Raw genomic sequence first — 21,876 nt, 5'->3', positions numbered from 1 at the left:
AGCCCGGCTGCCGCGCCCAGCTCTCCGCTCCTGCAGCCGCCCGGGGGCCAGGACCTGGCGCGTTCGCCCGCCGGCCGCGGGAACCCCGAGCCCGTGTCGCACCGCAGTCCCGCGCCCTGCACCCGGCTCGCCCCGCCTCGGCGCTTGCGCCTCTCCCTCTGCGCACAACCGCACAGGCCAGCTCCCCGGCTGCCCAGCTCCGCTCTCCTCCAGCGGCCCACGCCGGCCTTCCCACCTCCCTGTTTCCGTACAGCACCTCCCGAGCTCATCACGACAGCTGGCACCTGACCTGTCCTTTTGCGCACAACGACAGAATTAGACTGTGGGGACATCAAGGCAGCGAACAGTGTCAGCTCGCCTCCTAAACCGCAGGCACGGGCCTTGAGGAAACAGTGGTCTGCGAGGGTGTCATGGAGGGGCTCTGTCAACAAGTTATTCAAGAAACACGCGGGAACTTATCCAGCTGTACCCTTAGGTAAAGCTGCATTCCACGACATGCCTTTCTCACTCCAAAACTCTGGACATTTGTGTGACATACATTGTGGGTGACACACCTCCTGGCTTTCCACACCCGCAAAGGTCACCACCACAGGAACGTTGTAAGTTGGAACAGTCCTTCCCCCTTCATGGTGTCTTTTTGTGCTCACTCAGCAACCTCATTCTACTTTTGTAACCACTGTCAGGACACTTCTTCCTGAAAGGAACTCCCAAGTCTTAGGGGAAGGGATGTGCAGTTCATTGACCCTGCACAGCAGGCGCCGCTCCAAAGGCCAGGAGCCACCTGCTTCTCAGCTCACGTGGAAGCAAACTTCCAGGTCAAAGCCAAGTGCTGAAGAACCCAGCTTAACTACTGTGATGCGAGGACCTGCAGCAGCTCCAGCCCACTGGTGCAGGAGAAGGAACAGAGGACTGGGCAGGAGAACACTCCCGGGGGCTGGCAGCAAGGAATGTCATCAAAGCATATTTGAGCCTGCAAAGTCCTTCGAGCTATTTTAATCCAAACACCTCATTTTAAAGACAAGAAAACTGATGCCCAGGGCGAGTTAAGTAGTCAGCCAAACCAGACCAGAGCTGACGCAAGACCTAAATCTTTATTGCATGAGAAAAGTTGCATATTAGTGAAAATCACCCCCCAAAGGATATCTAATTTCCGATTTAGCAGTGGCTTAGGTTCTAGATTGCTTCCTCAAGAAATTCTCTTGCTATAGTTACCATTGTTGATGGACAGCAAACAGGAAAGATAAGGTCCCCCTAAGAGGCTCTTACTCGTTAGTGTTGATGCACATCTTCTGAGCCTTGAACCAAAGTTCAACAGAGTCCACTTTTTAAATTACCACCCAATTAAGTCATCATCTCTTATCAGTAGAATAAAGGTACAAAGTGGCTGCCAATATGAATAAAAACATAGGTTTGACAGTAATCACACTGGCTGTCATCTCAAAAATTCTGTATAATTGGATAACTTCACCACAAATTATTTCAACCATGAAAATTTATAAAAATTGCAGTTAGAATTTAATAAAACTAAATGAACACATCCAACACTGCAATATAATGCAAACAACTCTTTCAGATCTGCCTAAGACATCCACGATGTGACTGAAATATCATTCCCTTGAGCACTTATTGATCTCCTCCCAGACAAGCTGCTAGCGGGGAGGCAGATACAGGTAAGTCAAACATGGTCCCCATCCTCAAAGACTTCTCAATCCAAGGTAGGAATCAGAGAAGCAAATCCATTATCAGAATGCTGTGAGGAGGGATGTGATGGATGGACTTAAGCTCTGAGTGCCATGAGCGCAGAGAAGAATAATTAATGGAAGGGGGTTGATGAAAGGATCGAAGAAGGCTTCTAGGACAAGGTGACTGAGTGGGGAAGGCAGACAGGGCGAAGGCAGGCAGAGCAGATGGTCAGTGCAAAGGCGTAGACAGATTTTAGGTATAGCTTTTCCTAGATTAGGAAGAGCAGTTGCATTCAGAATAGAAGAACAAAGACCTGAATGAATGCAGGGACAATTTTGGTTTGAAAAGGAACAATAGAGAATTCAGAGGCAGAACTGGTAAGATGTGGCATTAATTGGATATGACGGGAGAGAGAGAGAGACAGAAAAGAGCCCAGATTGCGACTTCACCAGAGTGGGAATTAAGGAGATGCAATGAGCAGGACGATGAGGCTTCACTTTACATCCTGCAGAATCTCAGGCGTCTCTGGAGCAAAGGAGAATTCTCCAGCAGGCCACCAAAGAGAGACCTGGTGAAGTGCCTTATGGAAAGTGCCATCACTGAGGTGGTGGCCATGGATGAAATTACTTAGAGGATAAGTCACCCACAAAACGGAGCATCCTGTAGAGGGAAGCAGAGGCTTTGGACCTGGACAAACTCTACTGCCCACTGGTTATTATATAACCTTCAGTCAACTGTTAACATAAACTCGTTTTTTTCTTCTTCTTTAAAGTAAGAAGAATGGTTTTCATCTTATAGGTTATTGTTAAAGTATATGAGAGTTTGTAAAGTAGCCAGCACAGTCCAGATGGGACAGAAATACCTGTATTATACAAGTATTGGAAGTGGAGCAAAAAATGTCACATCCTGGGGTTGTGCTGTACACAACCTGCTCAGATGTACACTGTGGTCCTAGCCTGATACACAATATAACTCAATCAATCATATTCTGTTGAGAGCCACAGTTTAGTCGGAATGACGCCTGGCATTTTGCTAGAGGGAATGGTTGAAAGGTGACCCTGCTCTGGGAATAGGGCGGATCCTGCTGGGAATAGGGCAGCTCGGGGGATTAGGGCGGATCCTGCTGCCTTAGGCGTCCTCTACTTTGGAGTTCCGGTTCCTGTTCTGGGAGAATTGGCCAATGGAGCCCAGGGGAGGGGGTGTGTTCCTGGGAAGTGTGTGTAGACTGCCTGTGAGAGTCCAGGAATAAAGAGTTGCTCTTTGAACCTACAAGGCTGTGTGGTGGCTCGGTTATTTTGTGCCCAGCCAGACTGCGCAATATTCCTCTAAGAAGGGAAAAGAAATAGAAAGATAAAAGAAAGGAGCCAGTAAAGAGAGCCCAGATGAACCCCAGTATTTAAAGAATTGGTAAAAGAGGATAAGCCTGAGAAAGAATTGTTTCTTTTAGGCTAAAAAAAAAATAAATAAATACATTTGTTATCTCAGACTACAAAGAAAAATACAGACACTACAATCTACAAAAATATTTTAAAATCTTTTTGAGTAAGAACATATTATATTTTCTGCTGAACAACAAATTGTTCAGCAGAAAATATAATCATGTTGATAATCATCATAATAATAATTTCCTCATGTAAATCACAGGCCTTCCTAAAGAAAAGGCATACAAATTCTTGACATTAATCGCAAGCAATCCAAATTATATTGATTTCAATATATCTTAAGTCATTTAAAATAAATTTAAATCATAAAGTTTTTCCTGCACATGAGGTATATATATATGTTCACGTATATAATTACTATATGTGTAAGAATCTTAAGTGTGTAAGATGCTTAATGTATAAGATACTTAAATAATATGTATCATATTATATATGATGAAACGTAGTACATAATAGGCATATATTATGGAAGCACTATAAGTCTCTATAAGAAAAGACAACTCTAATTTCTTCTTTGGAAAATTCTCTTTAATTAATATAAGCACAATGAAGTATTATTCAGTCATAAGGAAGAATGAAAGCCTGTCATTTGTAGCAAGATGGATGGAACTGTAAGTTATGTTGAGTAAAATAAGCCAGAATTAAGAAGGTAAGTACCTCATGGTCTCTCTCATATGTGGAAGCTAAAAAGGTTGACCTGAAAATAGAGGAGTGATTACCAGAGCCGGGGGAGGGGGAGGAGGGTAGAAAAAGGGAGGGCGGATTTCTGTACATGTATGGAAATATCACACTGAATCCCCCTATGGATATGTAATATTGATGTGTTAATAAAAAATTTAAAAAGAAAGTGCTCCAATATTGATCTAGAAAGGAAAAGAAAAATCAAGATTCATTCTTGAATCTACTCTTCTGTTCTTCCTTAGCATGAAGTTAGTAACACACAGCTTAGGCTTGACATTTTAATTATATCCTGTGTTCTAAAAATTTTTTTTAAATGGTTCATTCAGAAGAAAGAACACAAGTATTGGGTCACCAGCTTCTGCAATGGGCACATTTCTCTCTCCATGGGAAAGGATCTCAGGCACAGGCCTTGGTGTCTGCCTCCGACTGGTCATTTCTCATTTCCAAATGGCTGCCATTTCATTTCCATTCACCTCTTGTATCTAATGAAGTTCGTTTTCTTCATTTTTTTTCAACATTTACCAAGCACTGGGTATAAAACTAACAATAAGGCACCATGCAAACAAATAATGATGGAAATGACTCTAGAGATACATTCGGGGTAAAGACGGGACGTGGAGCACCTCGGAAAGTCAATAACGACAGAGAACTCACCGTGCAATTACCACAGCTTGGAAACACCATTTTTAAAAGCTGGAGATGTGTCAGTTGGGTTCTGTTTCACACAGAAGAACCTCAATGCCTCACAGAGCCAGCCACAACTGACTGGGCCCCAACAGAAAAACGTGACCGGACAGTCCCAATCTGCCACTGTCACTGTGCCACAGAGGAATCCAGGACGACTCAGGGTAGAAAGCAAAACTCCACAGGATTCCATGGCCCAGATCTCTGACATCCTACGTGACATGGCCAGCGGACTGTGCCTGGGCACCAGTGGGAGAATGGAGTTGGCACCTAGCTCTCTCTAGAAAAACGCCTCTGCACGAGCCCTGAGTTAAAATTCCCTGCTAGAAAGTCAGCACGTTAGCCGGGTACAGGGGAGCATGCCTAGGATCCCAGAGGCCCGGAGGCCAAAGTAGGAGAACTGCAAGTTCAAAGCCAACGTGGACAACTGACCAGGAACCTGACTCAACTAAAAAGGGCTGGAGATGAAGCTCAGTGGTAGAGGCGTCATCATGAACCCCTTGGCTCAAGACCCAGCAGCACCCCCCCACCCCCACACAGACCACGAAAGTCAGATGAAATCATCTCAATCATCTTCCCATTTCTTAGATGCAAAATATGTATTAATCCCCCAATTCCTGAAAAAAAAAGGACGATCGATGAAAAAAATAAAGTCCCCAGTGTTCCAAGAGTCATCCCAGTCAATGAACAAACTGGTTTATAGGAAATGAACCACTTGATGCCTCGCACCCAACATGATACAAAGGACTCCGCTGAATTAAGTCAAAATAGGACCAGGCGCGTAAGTAGCTAGGTGATAAAGTATGTGCTTAACAAGCACAAGGCTCTGGATTCAAGTCTCAGCCCCAAAATAAATTATAAAGTCAAAATGCATCTCAGTTTAACAGATGGAGAGCTTTGTTCTTGGAATTCAGACCGAAATTATTCATAGGGCGCATACTACTCATGTTAGTTTTCCAGGAGAACTCTCGAAAAGTCCCTTACAAACTTAAAATCTCTCTACAACAGAGGTAACTGATACTCTTCTTCTCCCACCTTCTCCTCCGCCCCACCTTCCTCTTCCCATAGAAGAGTGAATCACCAGATCCTCATTGAACTCAGAGCCGTAAGGAACTAACAAATACCATCTGCATGGATCAGAGAATCAGAAGTTAAGGCACAGAAGCCAGGGCTGGAGGACAGCAGGGAGGGGTCCAGAAGCTGCTTGAGGAGGGGCTGCAGGTGCCAGGTGTTGGGGGAGCCCGTCTCATGCTATATGAGAAAAAAATTCCCCTTATGTTGAAAAAGTCCACTTTCCTTCCAGATTTTCTGCTGGTCACGGGAAGTCCTCCCTCCACAGCCTCCACAGCAGAGGTCTCCAGGGAGCAGGCTGCTGTTTTAATGCGTCTTCCAGGCACACGTCATACTAGGGCCCTCATAAGGAGCACCTTGGGGACTTTTCCAGGGTAGCAACAACCACCAACTGCATGTGACAATGTTCACATTTCCAGCAAAATCGGGATTACAAAGAGAAGTCTGTCTTACAAGCCAGGTTCCAGACGCAGGTCCTCCTCAGTTCCCTGGAGGTGAATCCTGTCCAGATCACACACAGGATGGCCTGCTCAAAGAAGCAGTCACCACCAGATGCAATGTGTCTTTGCAAGGAGCGTTCTTCCCAGGGCCTCACAACAACTCCTAAACTCTGATTGTGCCCAACCACAGAACTGTACTCGCCTCATGAAAGCCACTATGTCCCTCGTTGCAAGTAATGATCTCATAAGGAGGGAAGAAAATAACTCACTGTCTAGGGCCTGCTCTAGTCAGCCCACAGGCCTGAGGGGCTCTTTCTCTGTTCCTCAACTGTAGCACTCGTGGGTATTCTAGTGATTAATTCCTGTATCTCCTTCAGTCATCTTTGGAAAGGGGGTTGGAATTGTCTGGTTAACTTTCTACTAACACCAGCCCCTCACTCACTGCTGTACCAAAGTTAACAGCCCTGGTGTCTACTAAACGTTTTCCTTTGGGCTCATTTAATCATATATCGTGCACACAGACACACACACACCCTCACGCACACCCTCACGCACACACACAGCATCTTAGCTTAACTCTGTAAGTCGCCTATTCTTCTTCTTTGTCCAAATTTTGCTTTAAAATAGTTGATATTTTTCTCATCAGTTCATAAGAGTTCTTTATAGCTTTTAGTTATTAACACTTTTCCTGCAATGTATTTTACAAATACTTTTTCCGAAATAGCTGATTTCTATTGATTTGTGTTACTTTTCCATGCAATGGTTTTTGATTACATAAGCAAGGATACAGGGTTTTCAATATGTTTTAAGAATATCCTTCAGGATACATTTCATAGTTAATAAATTTGAAATTGGTGACACTTGACTCTTTTCTGTAGACCATAATAATTTTAATTAAGAAAATACTTTCTTCAGTGCTCAAATACCTACCAGATTCAGGAAAAATTCCAAGTGAAATATAGTCTTCATTTTCCTGTTTTGATATTACAGTATGTAAAGTTATTTTAAAAAATATTATCTTTTGCTTATGATACCTTTTCTTGAAGAAAAATTATGACAACAAAACTCATCAAACAAATTGTGTCTATTTATAGTTCTGGTTACTGTTTAACCAAATTTAGATACCTAGAAATCACAGGCCTTCTAAAGTTCAGTATACTTTGAATTCTGCTAAAAATTATACATATATCCTGTTAAAAACAGTAGTTTCATGAAAAGATTCTTACAAGTCCCAATATTCCACATACAATTATAAAACTTCCAAATGAAAGCCTGTGTGCTGTGTTTGAGTTCTTATTATCTAATCTGCTCGGGTTCTACATTGTATTTATAAGGATAAGCTCTGGCTGGGGATATAGCTCAGTTGGTAGAGTGCTTGCCTTGCATACATAAGACCATGGGTTCAATCCCCAGCACTAAAATAATGATCAGTAAGGATAAGTTCTAATGCCCTCCTGTTTGCAAGCTTAATTTTCCATTAGTGAAATTTGTAAAATTTCAAAAGGTGACTATTTTGCCTACTTATCTTAGTTAAAAATTTCTAACAAAATACAACCAAAACTTTCTTTGCAAAAAGAAAAAATCCATATTATAGTAGGCACAGACTTATACAGTAGCTCTTCAAAGATTCAAAACATTCCTAAAATCAGATTGATAATGGTCTGCAAAGAGGAAAAAACATGTATTACCTCCTGAAGGATGCTTTATATGCAACATTGGTTTTATCACAAAAAATTTGTAATTCAACTACTTAGCGTATACAGAAAAATACTGATGAATTTTGGCAACTATTTCTATTACAGTAGAATATTTTTATTGCAATGGGTTACATATGTCATTTTCTGCTCCATGGGTTTCTTTCATAAGCATTTCCATTGTTTATATTCTGACACAAAATACTTATTTGCATGTTCACAGAAAAAATAAATAATTTTCAGTGATTGCCTGAGGCTGGATGGAGAGGTGACTGCAAAGGGACAACAGATCCCATGCAGTGAAACAAAGTGTTCTACCCTGCATGGTAGAGAGGGTTACCCAGCTGCATAACCACGAACGCCCGACAAGCTATAAACTTAAAATGGATGACATTTCTGATATGCAAATTTTACCTTCATGAAGCTGTTTAAAAAAATAAATTTTAGTTTTGATGATAAACTTTGAGACCAAATTTACATTCGAATTTACAGTGATATAAGTATTTAAACTGCAGTAGAATGATTTTTCTAAACACCTAACTTTGTTCAATTAGATGAAAATCAACCTTTCAAGTAATAAACCAGTCTTCTATTTGAAGCATCTGGTAATCTGAGTGTCAAACAGTGTGATTTAAAACTGTATATAAATTGCTCTTCTACTAGTGGAGTTATCCACATTAACTTTAAATTCACTTTTCATACATGCATAAGAAAACATAATACTGATGATGGGTGAAATAGATTTAGGAAAGTCATTTGATCCAGATGAAGAGTCCTGCTTCCCAGAGTGAAAACATGTGACGACACCTCCTGTGCCTGCATGTGTTGAGTCTCTGTCTTTGGACAAACTGGGCCAGGGCTGGGGCTCATGGTAGAGTACTCATCTGGCACAAGTGAGGCACTGGGTTCGATCCCCAGCACCACATTTTTAAAAAATAAAGATATGGTGTTCACCTACCAATAAAATATATATTAAAAAAATAATTACACACTGAAGTACATGCATTGATGCTGTTTCCATAGATTCATGTGTAATCCATGTGAATTACATATTCACTACCACCTTCTTTGAGAAACATAAATTTGGCATTTAATTTTTCATTTAAATTGCACTTTTTAAGCACATTCTCTCTGCTGAAAGGGATTACTCCAAAATAATTTCTAAAGTTATGAACCAGTAAATGAATAGTTACAGATTTAGGCCATACAAAAAAGGCAAAGGCCCTGCCCCAAGAACATTCAGACTTCCCGCGCTTCCAAATGACCTCAGCAGGGTCAGCCTGGCAGCTTCCTCCTGTCCCATAACTGGAATGAGTCTGTGCTCCTGCGCATCACAGTAGAAAGGCATTTCACTTTTCAGCAAGCACCTTGCATTTACAGAAGGGTGTCAATTCACTGGCATTGGGAAAGAACTGGGGGGAAACCTGGGCTATTCTCGTCATCTTTCAAATTTAAGCACAAGAAAAATGCACATTTCCAAGAAATGATCCCTGAAATGTCTCAGAGTGATGCGGCCAGCTAACCTGCCCTACCCTGCCACAGAAGAAATCACAGTAACAATTGCTCATGCTTCATTGTCTTATTGCAAAATGCATTCTGACCTGCAAATCTGGAACCATTACGCCTCTAGGTAGAAAACAAGGCAATTAATTATTTTAATAGTCAGATGATTATATCATCTTGGAATTTAATCAAAACAAACTAAAGGCACATGATACTCCTAAATTATGCCCACCAAAAACCAGGTTTCAGTTGTTTAGTACAGCATCCCGATTCCTCCTCATCATTAGCAACTTAGGCAAACCTGCTGCCTACCACAAACATGGAGGAAAGCCTTTGCCTGACATGTCAAAAAGGCCTTGGCGGGATTCCCTGAAACTTTTGGGTAAACGGAACCAGAACTATTTGAAATACAGGTAACTGCTGAGTTGCACAGGGGCTGGAAGATTCTGTCCTCCCATCAGATCACCTTGATGGTCTGACACTTACACAGGAAGCACGTCTGAGACGGAAGGTCTTGCCTAAAATCACCAAGGAAAGTCCAGAGTCTTGGGAAAGAGTGGACATATCAACAACGGGACAATTGGAGGCAGGGACTTGTCTCCTCAAAGTTTCTTCTAAAAGTTGATAATCAAAAAGTGTAGGATTCCTCAGCTCTGGTGTGACTACAGAGCTGTTGAGTCCTCAGAGGGTGCCAGGCCTGGTGCCTGGGACTAAGCATTTTTTAAGCCACCACAAGTCCCCTTTTTTTAACTTAATTTTATTTTTTTAGTTGTTGATAGAATTTTATTTTTTTTTTTTATATGTGGTGCTGAGAATCAAACCCAGTGCCTCACACACGCTAGGCAAGTGCTCTACCGCTGAGCTACAACCCTAGGCCCCTTAGGGCATTTTATAGATATCATCTCCTTTGATCTTCATGAAGTCAGCATTAGAGAAAGTAATCTACGCTTATCTACTTATGAACTATGAGTATCCCATCTTTAAATGGTTAGCAACTGATGCACCAGGAAAGCTTCAGCTATAAAGTTGTCCCCTGACATGAGACCTGGATAATCATTTTGGTTAAATTGGGATTCCAATATTTTTGTCTCTAAGTCAGGAATAATGTCCTTGAACCTTTTAATATTTTAGTTTGTGATTTTAGCAAACATTTGTTTCATACAAGACTGATACACCCATCCATTTCCTTTGAAGTAATTATTACATAAAAATAAATATTTAAATTCTTCTAATCAAATGACCTCCTGAAATCCAGTCCCACACCTTTTTTTAACTATTGATCAGTGCAGAACAGAGGTAAATTCTGTCTAATAACCTAAATAATTATTTTCACTGGCACAAAATTCTAATTAACACAGAACCTGCCTTCCTTTTTAGAGCCATTTTTTTCCAGCCTTTTCCACTTTGCATTGAAGTTCCAGTTACACTTCACTATTTATAAGTACCTGAAATTCCTTATTCACAGTTCCTCTATTTTCCATTTACCAAGGTCATTCTTCCCACCCCTCTCATCTGGCTAATAGCTCCTCCTCCAAGAAAACGTCATTCCAGGCCTATCTTTTCTGGGGTACTTCCACCACCTCCCTTTCCCTCCCCCATATAGTTAGATACCCTCTCTTAGTGCAGCACGCTTATCCTTATTGCTTCATTTGAAAAACATTCATGAAGCTCCTACTATCTACCAGGTCCTCTATCAGGTGCTACGAACACAAGATAAACAAAACAGAACTTTCAGGTGTTGGAGGGAAAGACACAGGTTGGACAGGTAACTGGGCAGAGCATGCCATGTCCCTCTGGGATCCAGGAAGAGAGGCAGCTTTTTGAGCCCAGCCCTCCAGAATCTGGAGAATTTAACAGAGCATGGGAAGACAAGGGGAGGGAGGAAGAGAGTTTTCTGGGCAAAAGAAATCGAAAGCAAAGTCAGTAATGGCAGAAAGAACTGAGGGAAAAAGCATGATGAAATTTTAGAACTACCAATTTTAAGCTTTTCAAGCTCTAATAAAAGCAAAACAGCAAACAAGGAAAGTCAACCCTAACTTTATTCCTACATGTATATCAATACCAATTCCCCGGGCACAGTCGCACTCACCTGTAATCCCAGCAGCTTGGGAGGCTAAGACAGGAGGACTGTGAGTTCAAAGCCAAACTCAGCAAAAGCAAGGTGCTAAGAAACTCAGTGAGACCTGTCTCTAAATAAAATACAAAATAGGGCTGGGGATGTGGCTCAGTGGTCAAGTGCCCCTGGGTTCAATACCCAGTACTTCACCCCCCCAAAAAAATATCCAATGCTTTCTTAAACCCAAGGGGGATCATTAGGTGATACATTAACACTATATACAACTGTCAACTTTTATCTAGAGACCAGACAGGTATTTTACAACTCCTCTGATAAGCATTGTGAATGCACAGTTCAGTCATGTCAGACATTAACACAGCCAATAGAGAAGAGGCTTGAGAGGAAAGACTAGTTCACCACCCCAGGTGAGGGTCAATAAGTCCAAGCAAATGATAGAAACTTTGGTGCAAACCTCCCAGACAATTCTGCTGGGATTCGGAGAGGCTTGTCAAACCTCTTTCTTCCTTCCATGTGACCCAAGGCATACACAACGGCTGAAGCTCTCTCCCTGTGGTTACTTTCATCATCCCAAATGTTATCCTCTTTTGGTGGAAGCAATCCATGTGTTGAGATAAAATTTTCCAAAGTCAGCAATGTCATTACAAAGTGTTACTTAATCCTGAAAAAAAAAAAGTTCCAATCTTTGCCTCCTAAAATTTTTACACATATTTGTATAAGACCTTGGTCAACCGAGGTCACAGGACTTACCTAAAACTATCAAAATTGGGAAGAGAGAGAGAATTAGAAATCAGATACCATCATCATGGAGTAACCTGCCAATTTATGTAGACTGTTCCATAGCTCAGAATGCTCCTGATGTTCCTGCTTCCATTTCTTAACAGAAAGCCTGACAGCAAAAAACACCTCCAAATGAGCAGGATGAGACAAAGTGACCCCACAACATGCCCTGAATTGGACTATAGTGCATCTTATGTTCTATTAAAAAATCAAATAGAGGGGCCAGGAGTATGGCCTGGTGGTAGAGTGTGTGCTTTGCAGGCACAAGGCCCTGGGTTCAATCCCTAGCATCACATTAAAAAGAAAAATTCATCTGAGTGACCCAAGAAAAAAAGAAAAGAAAAAAATCAAATCAAATCAAATGGAGGATGTAATCACAAAGAAGAGAACACAATAAGCCCTTTGCAGCAAGGATCGAATAAAAGGCATTTGAGCACAATACATGTGGTTTAGAATAAGTGAATCCTTAAGTAGATTAATTGCTTCTTGCTCATCAACTATTTTGCTGTAGAAGAATAGCTCTAATCTATGAAAATTAATAGAAATCTATGTAAATCTAGTCACATGTGTTGAGGTTTTAGTGTCTCACTTTACAGGTAAGGAAAGAAAGCACAGAAAGACACGGTGACCATCTGGGGCTCACACACGGTCATCAGCACAGAACAAGCACCAAGGACCAAGTCAATGGTTTCTAGCCAGAGCACCTTCAGTTCCCAAAACATGTCACAGGTGACATCAAAAACTCACACTTCCCTTTTTAATGTCAGGAGTTTTGTTGTTGTTTTGAAAGAGGACAAAAATAGACAGTAGATAGAAAACTTTTAATTATAAATTCTATTTTTAAACACCTACTGAGGGCAAAAGACCAGGTGTTCTGCCAAAACAAATTAGACATGTGGTAGACAAGTGCTCGATCACCGAGCTGTATCTCAGTCCTAGACAAATTCTTATATTAGCAGAGTTCCAACCTTGACCCAGAAGAAAAAAATGAAACATAGGTTGAGAGGAGAGGCCAGCAATCCTGAGGACAGTGAATTCCCAGCATTGTCTTCCTGTAGGAGAGAGAGGCGAGTGCCCGTGTGGGGAACAGTCAGAGGATGACTCAAGGACTATTTCAGAACCAGATCCTCTTCCAACCTTGTTGTCCATCTGCTTGCTGAGAATGTGAAACTGTCTGGTTCCAAGTTGGAGAAGGAGAGGAAATCATCTGCTAAAGCCACAGGCGCAGGACCCGCAAAGGCACGCTGCCATCACCACGTGCAGTAGGAACCTGGCTCACACCTTGCGGCTGCCTGGCTGGACTTCACGCAGTCATGGTGAGCCCCAGGGGTGAGTTCAGGAACCCAGCAAGACAAAGGAGAAATGCTGTCAATTCGTTCTTCTTGTACTTACAGCAGGCTAATCGAGGGGAAAGAACAGCTCAAAGAACCGCATACAAGAAAGAAGAGTCAATAGGTATTTTAGAGGCAGACATTGGCTAATTAATGACGATACCTACTTGTCCAGAAGTGCAGCCAGCCAGCCCTTCCTCCCTACTCCTCTTCCCTGGCGAGGTCTGCCCTTCCCACAGGAATCACTGAGGACACCAAAGGCACCTCCTTCCACTGCACCTACCCTTCTTTTATACCAATACCCACACCCACCATCCCCACATACCTGCATGGTTTCTCCTGCCTCCTTAAGGAGGCAGAAAATTGAGATTCCAGAAGCACTGAACTTCAGAGAAGCTCCGGTGAACAAGGATTCAGGAAGCTAATGAGTTCAGAGCCACAGACAAGAAGAGTTCTAACCTTACATTTAAGGGTAAGAAAAACCTCAAGGCCACAATTAGCATTTCAGCCACGTTATAGGCCAAATGATCATTCATAGTTCGGCTAGAAACTTAACCAGCAAGGATAATGTTGTTTCCATAGCAAGATGAATTCCATGTTCTAAACAACGGTCTGCAAACAAACTTCTGGAACACTAAATATTCATAAATTTGGGCCACCAATAAAACATGTAACAATATATTTTTCACCTGAGTTTCTTCTCCCTAACAGCTGAAGAAGAAAATAGAAAGTACCCATGTATGCAAGAGGGCGCTGAGATCTGATCTCCTTCCCCAGGAGCTACTTCAGTTGACAGTGAAGTTGGTGACTACCACTTGCTCCTAAGACCTCGGGGTGAATTTATTCTTCCCAATGTGTCCAAAACGAGTAACTGGACCCACTTCTGGATAAAGGGGAAAGGCCTTTAAACATTATAAGGAGGTGGAAGAGACAACAGGTGTGGGAGGGTTTAATTCACTTTCTGTTGGCCAAGAAAGTAAGTAGAGCTATTGCTACTGCTGCTCAAGAGATAAGTCAAGCTCCAAAGGAATTTGGTGATTTCTTCTGAACAGGTTCTCTAACTGTACTGTGTGTCAGCACATGTGTGCACACACAAGTGCATAAACAGAGACACTTGGGATAAGGAATGTTAGAAGAAAAACGATAATGCCCTTCAAAAGAGGAAAATCACTAACATAATAACCTATTGGCCAAGCCTGTCCTAGTATTATTTTCTCTTCAAATAATTATAAGAAGTTGGGCACAGTGGTGCACCCCTATAATCCCAGTATCCCGGGAGGCTGAGGCAGGAGGATCACAAGTTCAAAGCCAGTCTCAGCAAAAGTGAGATGCTAAGCAACTCAGTGAGACCCCGTCTCTAAACAAAATAAAAAATAAGGCCTGGGGTTGTGGCTCAGTGCTTGAGTGCCCCTGGGTTTAATCCCCAGTACAAAAAAAAAAAAGGGTCAGACCCGGAGGGAAACTTGGACTTCTCTGTGGAACAGTACCCAAAGTGGTGGCAGCCAAACTGGATGAGCGAGAAAAGGCCAAAGTCAGACCAGGAAAGAAAGGTGCCTCAAATCCCGTGGCGGCTGCACCTGGGTGAGGTCATCCATCCCCTTGGCTGCAGCTGACTGCACCAGGATGAATGTCTGTCTGAAACAGAGCCAGCCGATTTTCTCCATCAGGAGTTTGGAATTGGGATTTGGGGATGGCTGACACGTGGGCCTGGTCAGAGCTGCGCAGCAGCCACGTTGCATAACCTACAGAAGCCAAAGAGGGAACAAGAACAGATGTGCAAGGAGGAGGTGCGATAAGAGAGAATGAGGATTGCGGCTTTCCCATTCTGGGTTCCAGTTCCTCCGGGAAGCCATCTGCATTCTGCATTTCAAGACATCCCCGCTCCTTACAATATATTTTCTTTTTTGTCAAAGCTAGCTTGAATTTAATTTAGTTATGTAAGACTAGAAGCTCTTTGATTAAACCATATTACCATAGAGTAAGTCACTCTAGGAAACTCTATGAAAGTGAACTGTATGAAAAGAGTATAGGGCCGGGGGAAGCTCAGTTGGTAAAGAGCTTGCCTTGCACGCACAAGGCCCTGGGTTCAATCCCCAACACCACAAAAAATAAAGAGGATAGACTTTTTTTTTAACATATTTTCAGTTATAGATGGACACAATACTTTTAATTTATTTATTTAACTTTTATGGGGTGCCGGGGATCACATGGGCTAGGCAAGTGCCCAACCACTGAGCTATAAACCCAGCCTGAGCATAGACTTTTGACTCTACCAGATTCAAATTGTGATGCCCTGAATATAAGCCATCTAGTCCAGAGGAAGCTTTCTAGGTTACCTGAACTTAGTGTCTTCACCTAGAAAATGCAGTTAACTATCACATCTAATTGTGAAAACCAATACGCAAGAAGCACAAATTATAACGTCTAGTAGAATTCAGTATAGTAGTACTACATAAATATAAAATTTTGCACATTTTCTGACATATGGTCCTGCTGAACCTCATGCATAGATCCTAAAGGAATGAAAAATCTTCCAATTCTGCATGTCTCAGAATGTGTCCCTAGGTACAACCATAGACAAGAGATGACCTACAATAATGACCCCATCCCTGCTATTACCACTTGCTATAACACAACATGAAGGTCCAACTAATCTTGGAGAAACACTTAATCCAGCTCCTCAGGAGGAAGAACTCACTCACTTGAGAAAGGTATGAAGCCCTCTTTTTTTTCTTTTTTACGGACCCCTAGAAGTCCTCATACCATGTGTGTGTGTGCCTGCGTGTGGGCACCGTATACACACGTGCTTTCTTTCTTGTTAATTATTAATTTATTGGCAGTACCAGGGACTGAGCCCCAGGATGCTCTATCAAGGAGCTGTATCCCTAGCCATCCTTTTTTTTATTTTTGAGACAGGATCTTTCTAAGCTGCCCAGGCTGGCCTCAAACTTGTGATCCTCCTGCCTCAGCCTCCCCAAGTCTAGGATTTCAAACATGCACCACTGCATTTGGCCACAAATCCCTCTTAAGACATAATCACTTCTTAAGGACACCACTCCCAACTCTGTCACAATGGCAATCAAATTTCACTGTGGGTTTTGGAGGGGACAAGCCATAAACAAGCACAAGCAGCATTTACTCTATTAGATTTTAATCACTGAGCTCCTTGAATTTCTCCCTCGGTGAGCTGTACAGGAGGGCAGAAATTGGGTCTGTCATTCGAAGGATTATCTTCCCATGGGAGTATTCAGAAATGGCAAGTAAATAAGCATGTAGTTTTTATAATGATAAACTGTAATTTATGGTAATATTTGCTCAAGAAATAAAAAAAATATGATTTGTGATCTACTTCAGAATCGCCACCAATGTAATTAAGTCCAGGGCTGAAGGAACGGAGTTTCTGCTTGGTCAGTTCTAAAGAACTAAACATTTGGCAATGGAGCACTGAACAATGCACAGCTTGAGATCTTCTTTGATTGTCTTCTACTCTGATATTTCAAAAGAACACACCACCTATCCCACAAACATGGAAGTATACACCTGTACACACCGAGAATAAGGGCCCGATCTCCATGGGCTTGTCTTGCACCACAATCAGTCAAAACTGCCCACACGTTGCTGCTCCCATGCGTTGAGGGTACTGGTGAGCTTGAGGGGACCTGGGTGCAGCAGCACCTCAAGACACGTTCAGCACCCTCAGTAAGATTCCGAGTGAGCAAACCAAAATCCACCAAGTTACACGTAGATCCGTAGGCAGCGTCTAGTCTCACTTCTGCATTAGTGCTGCCTTAACTGACCTGTGGACAATCTGGACACTACATTCTTACCCAGGCTGGAATTTTTATTCATCTCTCCAGCGTTAGTATTGAATAAATCCTTATTATGTGTCAGGCACGGGGCTGGACCTGTGAGGGATACAGAGGTTAACCAGAAGGCCAGTGTGCCTGACCTCACAAGAAAAGGACTGTCCTTCCTTTCTAGCAAGAAAAACAGTTTTTAAAAGCAGTTATCCTGAAGTGTGATGAGTACTGTGCCCAGCAAGGCCTGTGCCGTGGAAGCACTTCCCTGGGGCCTAGAACGAGCCTCATCTGGAGCAATGCTCTCAAGGTGAGGTCCCTGGTCCAGCAGTGTGGGCACTGCTGGGTGACTAGTTTTAACAGCCTCTCCAGGAGACACTGATTCAAACCCCCTCCCAGAGCAGTTCATCTGGATCACTTTTAAAGTTTCCCCAGCTAATTATAAATTAGTACAACTGCTATGGAAACCAGTATAAAGGCCTGGGACCACCATGTGACCACCAAGTGACTTCTAGGTATTTATCTTGAAGAATCAATGTCATCCTACTGTAGCGACACACGCACACCCATGTTGTAGCAGTGCAACGCACATCAGCCTAACTATGTAACCAGCCTGGTGTCTTATCAACAGATAAATGAATCAAGAAAATGTGATATATATATACACAGTGGAGTTTTATTCAGCCATAATGAAAAATGAAATATGACACTTGCAGGAAAATAGATGGAACTAGAGATCTACATCATAATGTAGTGTCCATTATGTTAATCGAGGTAACCCAAACTCAGAAGGTCAAGGGTCATGTTTTCTCATATGTAGAATTGCTAGAGAGCAAAACTGAAAAGGAAAGTGGGGTGGGTTCTCGTGGAAATCAAAAGGACATCAGTAGAGGAAAGAGAGCAGGGGGTGGGGGCGGGGAGGGTGGGGGTGAGTGATGCATATTGTGTGCATGTAAGAGTATGTCGCAAATCCCACTGTTATGTACAACTACAATGCACCAATAAAAATGTGGAAAGGAAAAAAATTAAAAATAAAATTCCCCCAGCTGATTCTAAGGTCAAGTGAAGCGTTGAGAATTACTGGTCTATCACAGGGGTAGGAAAGACCTCCCCGGGGAACTGACATCTAAGCTGAGACAGGGGAGGAGTAGGAGTCAGAAAATAAATATGAAAAAAGTGCCCAGACAGTGAAAACTGTGTGTTTCAAGGGCAGAGGGCAGAAAAGCAGGATGCATGTGAGGAATTTAGAGAATTCAGTAGGGCTGGAGTGTAGAAAGGTTGAAACGCACTCTAGAATTCGGGTGGGGGGGTTAGCCAGGTGAGAGAGAAGGAATCTGTAAGTTTAAAAGCTGAACTAACAGACCATAGGAAGCCTCTTTAAGCGACTTCATCTTACCAGATCTGTATTCTTTGAGTGATCCCTTTGGCTACACTATAGAAATAGATCCAGGGGAGCGAAATTACATGCAGGCGTTTCTAGGTAAGGGTACTGCAGCACAGGGTTAGAGACGATGCTGACAGTGGCCAAAAACTGCTGGGACAAGGGACCAGGGAGGATGTGGGCAATACAGGAGTTCAATATCCCAAGGTTGACTTCCATGTTTCTGATAACAGCAATTGGATGGGCGACTGTGGAGGAAAACACATGTTGATTTCAAGGTGAACTATAGAGTGACATGCCTTGGGCTCTATGACAACAGGTCTGTGAAAACACGGATTCAGAAGTCTGCTTACTTAGTTATCGAATAGAAACCAGGGATTTTGATTTCACCTACAGTCATACAAGTTTGAGGTGAAGAAAGCTTAGAACCTAAACCTCTTTGGATCACTCACAAATAGAGATATCAGAGGTTCAAAACAGGAATGACCAGAGCAGTAGGACCAAGTGAGTGGACCCCACGAGAGCCAAGGGACTAGAAAGTTCTGCAAAGAAGAGACTGCAGAATCTAAAGGCACTGAAAACTCAAGCAAGGAAAAGACCCAAAGGGCCCACTGGACCGGCGATCCTGGAGGTCAACACTGACCCCGCAACAGGAGACCCAAGAGTAGGGAGATGGGGTGTGAACCGCAAGTAGAAACAAAGATGGCAGTGGGCAGCGTGGTCAAGAAAGACGAGGAAGTGGGCACCGTGGCACACGCCTGTCCTCCCAACAGCTCCAGAGGCTGAGGCAGGAGAATTCCAAGTTCAGAGCAAGGCTTAGCAATTTAGCGAGACCCTGTCTCAAAATAAAAAATAAAAAAGGGCTGGGGATGTGGCTCAGTGTAAAGCACCCCTGGGTTCAACCCCCAGTAGCTGGATAGACCATGAAGAATAAGGTCCATGAGATGCACACTCGGTGAGAATGATTCGGCATTTTCATTAAGCAACATACTCTAGATACATGTCTAAGGTGAGGCTCCCCATAAACCAGAGCTCCATGAAGCTGAAGAAGAGGCAGAACATTGTAAATAAGAGAGCCGGGATAAATTGACGCAGGTCAACTAAAAATAAACCAAAACAAGATGCTTTCACAAACATAAATTGCTAAATGATAATTGAAGCAAATTTGGCCACAGACTCTCAATTGAAGAAAATATTATGTTCAAGAAGTTAGTGCTCTTCAGAAGTTTAAAACCTTTTAGAAATAACTGTTAACATAAAATGTTAATGAAGAGAGTCCCCCTCTCTTTTTCCATACAGATTCCACAAGCTTATACACACATCGACAGTTGGTTTGAGTTAGGGTGGTCTTATGAGAAACCATGCCAACGTATCAATGATATGAAGCAAAGGCTGAGTATCCACACTGCTGGGAAGACAGCATAAGGCTTCAGAGCCTCGACCACTCCCAAGTTCTTCAGAATCCGCACCACGGGCCCTACCACAGCCCCCCTCTAGCTGCAGTCATTTCATTTGCCTTGCTCCATTTATATATGTGCTAGGACTATGCATGTGTAACTATGTACATGACACGTATTATGTATTATCATGCACGTAAATTATGCACTACACTAATATAAGCATGCATGACGTTATTAATATTATACAATACTAATGCCTAATCATATGTACTCTAATTACAACCATGAATTGTGAGTGTGTGTGTGTGTGTGTGTGTGTGTGTGTGTGTTCTGGGGATTGAGGGCCCTGCACGTGTTATGCAAGCACTCTACCACTAAGCTGCATCTGCAGCCCTTTCTATTGTATTTGAGACAGGGTCTTGCTAAATTGCCCAGGCTGGCCGCCAACTTGGGATCCTCTGCCTCAGCCTCCTGAGTAGCTGAGATTACAAGCATGCACCACCCTGCCCAGCTTCCCATGAATATTCTTCACTAGAGGTAGTGACCTGGCCAACAGAGACCTAACGTTACAGGCATCGCTGGTGAGGCTGGCCCTAACATGGCCCCTCTCCAGCAAGGAGAAAGGGGTGACTTTGTTGAATAAGTCTGTCAGAGCATTTCCACTCCCCCTACTAGTATGTCATTTAGTAAAAAGATGGGGACACCAATCTGACCAATGAACTTCCAGGGGAAGCCGGATCCAGTGGTTATTGAAAAGTCTATTCTTTACAGGCACCTAGGGGAAAGGCATGTGACCACTTCCATTTTTCTGCCATTGGTAAATGCAGGTATGATGCTTGGGTCTGCTGCAGCCCTTCTATCAGATAACCACAAGTCATCGGCTGCCACACTGAGGGTGACAACGGAAGATTAAAAATAGCCAGTCCATGAGGACCCCACTGAACTGCTAAATCAGTCACTTCTGAAACGTCTTATACCCGTGCTTCTGATTATGTAGACTTGTAAATTTTCCTTTCTGCATAAACCAGTTTTACCCAAGCTTCTAGTACTTTCAGCCAACAGTTGCTCATTATTTCTAACATATGGATATTTCCAAAGCACATCTCTAACATATTGATTATCTCTAATGTAATAATATGTCTGTATCAATTAAAACTAATTGTTTTTAAACACTAAGCTGCTTACATGAAAACTTCTGCCGAGAGACCAAAACAAGATATGGCAATTTTCCTCATTATTTGCAATCAAATTGATTACATGCACCTTCATTATTTCTCCCCACTCATGATTTCTCACAGAAAACTCCGTAGCAAACAACCTAAAAGAAACCAGAGAAAGGGGAGGTTTGACATCATGTTCATATCTCAAACTCTTACTGTACGACAAGTGTCTACCTTGCTGTTTGCAAACACAAAGTTGTGAATATTAGACTAAAAATCCAAAAATCACAATCTTTATAGTGTGAATGCCAAAATGAATTTAGGGGTTAGCATCTTAAGATTTTTTAAAAAGTACTGGAAATAAAAGAACACTCTAGGGAAGAGAGAAATCACTGTCCAATTAATATAGCAGATGGCCTGAGAACTGAACTTCTCTTCCCCATTGATTGTCCTCGCAGACCCGAATGATAACTGCAGCCATGAAAAAATAATTTAAAGCTACCCCTTGTTCCCCCTCCATACAGCTAACTACCACTTGGCTTTAGAGGCACACTTATTTCCATACTTCCCAGCCCTATTGTTTTGGTAACTCCTTTGTACTTGGTGGAGGGAAGGGAAGTGTGGAGGACTGGAGTTTCACTTATTTCTTCCAAGTAAAGTTCTAATGACACAATTTTCATCATTGTTTCAATGCTGTCTGGGTCTCGGAATCTGCTCCTATCCATACTACCATTCAAATTCCAAAAACTGTTTTC

General features: G+C 42.5%; 1 protein-coding gene and 1 long non-coding RNA gene across 3 annotated transcripts in view; one reads left to right on the top strand and one right to left on the bottom strand.

The window, feature by feature from the left end:
• The window catches only part of Rnf144b (ring finger protein 144B), a 156,460-nt gene that overhangs the window by 81,721 nt on the left and 52,863 nt on the right, over window positions 1-21,876 (bottom strand). The window lies entirely within an intron of this gene.
• Window positions 78-2,955, top strand: LOC120888943 (uncharacterized). The gene is made up of 2 exons (XR_005732578.2): window positions 78-1,670; window positions 2,195-2,955. It is a non-coding gene; the product is annotated as an uncharacterized LOC120888943 (long non-coding RNA).

This window comes from Ictidomys tridecemlineatus, chromosome 8 (genome assembly GCF_052094955.1).
Source record: "Ictidomys tridecemlineatus isolate mIctTri1 chromosome 8, mIctTri1.hap1, whole genome shotgun sequence".
NCBI classification, from domain to species: domain Eukaryota; kingdom Metazoa; phylum Chordata; class Mammalia; order Rodentia; family Sciuridae; genus Ictidomys; species Ictidomys tridecemlineatus.
Note: the sequence above shows the minus strand (reverse complement) of the source record. Positions and strands in the feature narration are given on the sequence as shown.